Here is a 7,506-nt window from a genome sequence, read left to right as displayed (position 1 = left end):
TTCCCTTGTCTGGAAAATGGGACCAGGAATGCTTTCCGTGGCAAGTCACCAAAGCCCCATCTACCAGTAACTTCGGTGAACCGTCTGTTTCTCTGCTGTAACTGGAAGGCAGAGGCAGGCAGTTGTGGGAGGTTCAGCAGCTCACCACACCATCAGGACCCCAGGGTCTCTCTGCCTTCAAGTCTGCCTTTCTCGGCCTGTGGCTCACTGCCTTGTGTTTCTGAGGTGGCTGCAGGAGCTCCACCCATCACGTGTCTATCTCAGGTCATGAATGAGGCAGGCACAGGTGGAGCTGCGTGTGTCTCGTTTTATCAGGAAAGAAAAAAGCCTCCCAGAGGCCCCCGGCAGACTTTGGCTTGCATCTCGCCGGTCAGAACGGGACCCGAGCCCCGCAGCGAAGGAGACAGGGAACCTGAGTATTTAGTTGGATCCACTGACTCCCTAAGCAACACTGGCCCTCTCAGCAAGCAAGAAGAGGGAAGATGCAGCACTCAATTCCCTGAATGACCCAATCGGCTTCAGATAGGCCAGCTGTGTTCGGCGTGGAGGGAGTGTCTCACAGATGCCAGCTGTTGACGTTACCAGCACTCAGGCACAGAAGAGCCATTTTTTTTTTTGAGTTGGAGTCTCACTCCATCGCACACACTAAAGTGCAGTGGCACGCTTCCAGTCACCGCAGCCTCGACCCGCTGGGTCCCGGTGATCCTGCCGCCTCAGCCTTCCAAGTGGCTGGAACTACAGGCGCACGCTACCACGTCTGGCTAATTTTTGATTTATTGTAGAGATGAGGTCTCGCCAAGTTGCCCAGGCAGTTCTCGAACCTGTGGGCTCAGGCAATTCACTCACCTCAGCCCCCCAAAGCGCTAGGATACAGGCTGAGCCACCGAGCCCAGCCAAAAGAGCCATTTTTGACTAAGACGTGACAGAGGGAATGATTCTGAGTCCCTGTCAAGCCAAAGGGCTTGAAGAGAAAGACAGATATAACCACCGGTGGGAAAAAATCTGGAGTTGTAATTGTTTTTTATTGCCTTTTTCCTCCTTTATAAACACAGAAGTGCCTATTTTCCGTATTATCATCCTTTTTAATTATTTTTAAATTGTGTATCTTTGGTTAGAATTTGAGTACTTTATTACCTAACTAAAGGAAACAAACGTCTGCACTCTTAAATCTACTCAACTAAAAAAGGTCCTGCAGTAACTTTAACTCTCAACCAATTAGTAACCTACACTATTGTACAATCACTTCATGCTGAGTGCTGTGACCTACTTTTCGGAATATATTCATTTTAGATGTAGCTCGCCTATGTGAGGAAGTGGCGATATTGCCTATGGTCACATAGAAATGAATTGCAGTATGGAAGTCATGTGGCATCCAGTGTTTCCAGGACTAGCAGGCAGCACAGCTCTCAGAAACCCAATTTCTGTCCCAAGGCAGGTGGACCGGATGGTGGGTGGACCCTTCACACACTTTTCTAACCATGTACAACGACGATTCAGGGCCGGGATTCAAAACCAATGGCAACTCTGTAGCTGCAAAGGGCTAGAAATAAGAGGTGATTAGGGTTGGGTGTGGGTTTAAAAGCAGAGGGAAGGTTCTGCGTCGATGAGTAGATACCAAAAGAATGGAAAGCGGAGTCTCGACCATCCGCGCACCACGCTCGCGGGGCTTTGTGCACAACAGCAAGAAGGTGGAATCCATCCAGGCACCCACAACAAATGGAAGGATGAGGGTCGTGACATGTGCACATGACAAGATGTCGTCCAGCCTTAAAGGAAGGAGCAGGAGACGCGACACGTGCTACACCACGGGCGGAGCTCAAGGACACTGAGCAGTGTGAGATGAGCCAGTCCCAAAGGCAAACACCACATGGGTCCACTAACGGGAGGTTCCTAGCGTAGCCACCCACAGAGTCAGAAAGCCGAGCAGGAGCTGCCGGGGCTGGCAAGCTCGAGGGACGGCGAGTTCCTGGTGGGAAACAGAAACTCTGGAGGCGGATGGCAGCAATGGCCGCAGCGACGCAAATGCACTGACGCCACGGAACGGCACCCTTCAAAACGGTCAGGATGGTGAATGCTGTCTGTGTGTTGCCACAGTGGAGGGTCGGGAGGTGGGTAGAAAAGGAAAGGGAGACCTGGAATGCGGTGCCCCACCCCACATCACCCTGCCCCCCACGACGTCCCCCACAAGTCTGCTTCCTGAGGCAGAAAGCACAGCGACGTTGGGAGCAGCCTTCAAGGCTCGTCTGAGATGTGAGCGGCATCTCTGAGCCATTCTGTGTGTTTGTATTTCTACAATAAATATGCGTTACATCTGTGAAGGGGGAGGAATGAAAGAACATGACAAGCCGGGCTCGGTGGCTCAGCCTGTAATCCCGCGCCTTTGGGAGGCTGAGGTGAGTGGATTGTCTGAGCCCGCGGGTTCGAGACCCGCCTGGGCAGGCAAGACCTCATCTCTACAATAAATCAAAAAATCAGCCGGGCGTGATAGTACGCGCCTGTAATTCCGGCTACTCCGAAGGCTGAGGCAGAAGGATCGCCGGAGCCCAGCAGGTCGAGGCTGCGGTGGCCGGGAGCGGCCACTGCACTCCAGTCTGGGCAACAGAGTGAGACTCCAACAAGAAAGAAAGAAAGAAAGAAAGAAAGGAAGGAAGGAAGGAAGGAAGGAAGGAAGGAAGGAAGGAAGGAAGGAAGAAAGGAAGAAAGGAAGACAGAAAGACAGGAAGGAAGGAAGGAAGGAAGAAGGAAAGAAAGAAAGAAAGAAAGAAAGAAAGAAAGAAAGAAAGAAAGAAAGAAAGAAAGAAAGAAAGAAAGAAAGAAAAAGAAAATGACAGAACTGGGCAGTGAGGAATCCGTGGCAGAAGGTCCTCCCGTCTCTGGCCTGAGGTCAAGGCCACGCATCCCTCGGTGTCCCCAGGCTTGACTTTTCCCCAGAAGTGTGGAATATCGTCCCCTGGACCTCCCATCACTTCCGTGCAGCGAAAACTCCAGGTCAGTGGTTGCAGGACTGGCCCAGGCCTGACTAGTGGAGTGCGGGACAGCTCACTCACTCTCATGGCTTCTGGCGAGGTCTTTTCGCCTTTGCTTGTGTTTCTGTTTTCTCTTGGAGAAGACAAGGATGTCACAGGGAGGCTTTAGGGAAATGATTGCATTTTAACGGCATCTAAGGGCTCCTGCGGTTATCTCAGAGGAGCTGTGGTCATAAAAGTTAATTAAATTAAATTCATCTGCACGTCAAGCCTCCTCCCTCCCTTCACCTTAAAGGCAGAGGAAGGGAAAGCGCGTCCCGGCCTCCTCCCAGGATCAGGACGCTCGGCAGCGTCTGGGTCGCTCCGTCTGTGTGCTGGGACGAGGGGAGCAGGCCAACCTTTCGATCCTCCTGCCGCCTTCAGTTGTTTTAGGCGCTGTCGCTTGAGAGTTAAACCGACCTGCGCTGCGGTTCCCGCTTTGAAAGATAGACCACGCCCTTTAGAAAAACAGATCACTGGCTTAGAGGCAGAGGTAGTTTTCTGCACACAAAGTGAGTTCAGAACAGTCCAAAGAAAGTGAACGAGCACCGTTTACAACCTGAGGTGGTAGAAACGTCTTGCGTTTGTGTCTGTAACTTTGTTCGTTATGGGTCAGAGGAGCACAGTGATCAGCGCCTGAGGGGATGTCTGGTCTACCTGTGGCCTGCAGTAGGCCAAAAATAGCCAGCTGCAATGGAACTCTAGCCCGTTTTCGAAGCCCCTGGGAAGGTGCCTCCAAAGCCCTCCCCTGTTATCCGACCCATTTTTCCTTTCATTTTAGGCTTGGGTCACGTGCGCAGGCTTGTTTTGTAGGTGAACTGTGTGAGGGTGAGGTCGGGCTTCCGCTGAACCCGCCACCAAGTAGAGAACACGGTGCCCAGTGGGCAGACCTTCCACCCTCGCGCCTCTCCCACCCCTGCTCCTCCTGAGCGGTCACCAAGACCTTCCTGGAAAGCCTTCGCTGTATCAGGCTTACGCCCCTGCTGCTGACGTGCTGTTCCTGTTCACGTGAGCACAGGGCTACGTGGACGGTCCACTGAGCCCTCCCCTGCATGGGTACACCTCACCAGGATAGAGCCAGTGCTGGGTTCGTCTTGCCAGATTGAAGGTAGCGCCTGCCAAGCTTCCTCCAGCCCGGCTTGCCTGTTGGCACCAGTCAGGGCATATGGCCATCTTCGGTTCCCCCTTGGGAGGAGACAGGCTTTCTTTATTTTCGATGGTTTCTTTGACTGGCACAGACGGGCCAGATCCTCGTTTCTTGGGAGGCAGTGTTGGACGAACAGACCAGGACCCTGCCTTCGTGCATGGAACTCAGACATGCTGCAAGGAGTTTCCAGCGTGAGGAGAGCCACAGAGAAGCGTGGGTTCTAAGACACGACATGACAGGCTGGGCTGACACAGGCTGGCGGGCAGGAGGGCCTTCTCAGAGAGCAGTGCTTCCCCTGAAACACGAAGAGTGGACAGGAATCGTCAAGTGGGGGTAGGGCATCCAAGGGAAAGGGAACAGCATGTGTAAAGCCCACAACATGGGAAAGAGTGTGGCCTGAGAGAGGGCTGGCAGCAACATGTAGACAGCAGGACAGAAGCAGCCGCCATCAGGCTGTGGCACCATCAGACACCACTCGCTGTCTGCACAGGCTTGGCCGCAGCTGGAGCCCAATGCCCTGGTCCATTTGGTAGTTGTAGGACTCTGGGTACCGGAAGTCTTAGAGACGAGGCTTAGGCTCCTGGAGCAGGGATAGAAGGAAAGAGGCCCAGGAGTCAGCATGGCACAGTTCCCAGGGTGCTTGGGTGCTGCATGGTCCATAGTGAGTCACACTTCCAGGCTTTCTGGCCCGTCCTCTGCAAAGGAAGGAGGTCAGACATGGCCTTCTGGAAACAGTCAGCACAGCAGTTCCCTTGCCGTTCCTAAACGGCCCACAGTCTCACCGAGCAAGCCTACGTGTGGGAGTGAGAGGAGGGGGTGTTCAGGCATGGCCAGTGGGCTTCTCTTGGACGTTTTTTGCAGTTTTTTTATGATCACATTTAACCCTTTTACAGTGGCATTGGTCACACTCACAGTGCACCCATCGCCACCATCCATCTCTAACCCCTTTCCACTCCAATTCAGTATTAAGCAACTCTGGGCAGGCTCCACAGGTGTCCTCAGTGCCCATGGCCCTCACTGCCCACCAGGATGCCTGATGTGGACCTTGAGAGACCAAGTGCGGCTCCTAAAGCGGGTGAAGCTTCTTGCTTCCACTGTACGAGAATTAGTAGGAAGAGAAGGGTAAGCTTCTGTGTAAACTGCTGAGTAGGCGGCAGGGAAACCCTCTCCCTCTGCCTCTACAAAAGTCACTTTGTTCACAGTCATAATGCTTAATAAGCCTGACACCAAAACCAGATAAGGACACAACCAAACAAGAAAACTGCAGACCAATATCTCTAGTGGATGTACATGCAAAAATCCTCAACAAAATATAGCAAACTGAATCCAACAGCACATCAAAAAAGATTCTACACGATGATCAAGGGGGAGTCATCCCAGGGATGCAAGGACGGTTCAATATATACAAATCAATAAATGTTCTTTTCACTCAGGATTGCTTTGGCTATTTGGGATTTTTTGAGCTTCCATATAAAATTTAGGATTTTTTTTTTCCTATTTCTATGATGCATCACACCAATAGAATAAAGTGCAAAAACCACATGGTTGTCTCAACAGATACAGAAGCAGCATTTGATAGGAGAATACCTCAACACAATAAAGGCCACATATGACAGGTTCACAACTAACATTATGATGGACTGAAATAGACAAAGTTGCCCATTCTCACCACTCTTATTCCCTGGAAGGACTAGCCAGGGAATTAGGCAATAAAAAGAAAGAAAAGTCATCCAAATTGGTTTGTTTGTTTGTTTGTTTGTTTGTTTTTAGAGACAAGGTCTTGATCTGTTGCCCAGGCTGGAGTACAGCGGAACGATCATAGCTCACTGCACTCTTAAACTCTTGGGCTCAAACAATCCTCCCGCCTCAGCCTCCTGAGTAGCTGGGACTATAGTTGTGCACAGCCACATGCAGCTCCTTTTTTTTCTTTGTAGAGTTGAGTTCCTGCTATGTTGCTCAGGCTGGTCAAACTTCTGGCCTCTATCAATCCTCCCACCTCAGCCTCCCAAAGCACTGGGATTATAGATGTGAGCCACTGCACCTAGCCAAGCCATCTAAATTAGCAAGGCAGAAGTCAAATTGTCCCTGTTTGCAGATGACATGAGCTTTTATATGGAAGCCCCTAAAAGTTCCACCAAAAAATCCTTAGAACTTATAAGTGAATTCAGTAAAGCAGCAGGATACAAAATCAGTTCAAAAAATGAACTCATTGAAAAAAATCAGAAAATCCATCTCATTTTCAATAACTGCAAAAAAAGGATAGGAATAAATTTAACCATGGAGGTAAAAGATCAGTTTGTTGAAGAGACATGTTGCAATAGCCAAGACATGGAATCAATCCAAGTATCTAACGACAGATGAACGGCTAAAGAAAATATGGTATACATACACAGTGGAATATTATTCAGCTACAAAAAAAGAATAAATCCAGCCAGGCTTGGTGGCTCAGCCCATGATCCCAGCACTTTGGGAGGGCAAGGCAAGTGGATTGCCGGAGCCTGCGGGTTCAAGACCAGCCTGGGGAACTCAGCGAGACCTCGTCTCTACAATAAATCAAAAAATAAGCCAGGCATGGTAGCGTGTGCCTATAGTTCTGGCTACTTGGAAGGCTGAGGCAGAAGGATCGTTGGAGCCCAGCAGGTTGACAGTGGAATGGCTGTGGGTGTGCCACTGCACTCCAGCCTGGGCAACAGAGCGAGATTCCAGCGCAAAAAAAAAAAAAAAAAAGAATAAATTCTGTCATTTGAGGCAACATAGAAGGAACTGAGGACATCATGTTAAGTGAAATAAGCCAGGAACAGACAGTTAAATCCCTCCATGTTCTCACTCATCTGTGAAAGCCAAAAAAGAGCTGACCTCATAGAAGTAAAAAGCAGAGCAGAGGTCAATAGAGGCTGGGAAGGGCAGAGGGAAGGCAGGACAGAGTGAGAGACTTGCTAAAGACACAAAAGTACGGCTAGAGAGGAGGCACAAGTTCTAGATCTCTGTAGCACTGTAGGATGACTATAGGTAATATATTTTTTAGCTAGAAGAGAGGATCTCGGATGCTCCCAACACAAAGAAACAATAACTGAGATGATGGATGTGCTGATTACCCTAATCTTGTTCACTACACATTGTATCAAAACATCACTGTATACCCCATAAATGCATACAACTATTATGCATCCATTTTTAAAAAGATGCTCTGAAGTGCTGATTCTAAGATTTAAGGGTCTAAGACTTAGAAGCCTCCCACATGAGCCCTTGTTTTGGGGATAGGGCTGTCAGAAGCTTCCTTAAGCTAAGAATAGATTTTTCCTCTTTCTCCCCACCTCTCCAGTGCTGTGTAGCTGTGTGGATGGACCTCTTTGC

This window comes from Carlito syrichta, unplaced genomic scaffold (genome assembly GCF_000164805.1).
Source record: "Carlito syrichta isolate Samal-C Ts95f unplaced genomic scaffold, Tarsius_syrichta-2.0.1 Scaffold309019, whole genome shotgun sequence".
NCBI classification, from domain to species: domain Eukaryota; kingdom Metazoa; phylum Chordata; class Mammalia; order Primates; family Tarsiidae; genus Carlito; species Carlito syrichta.
Note: the sequence above shows the minus strand (reverse complement) of the source record.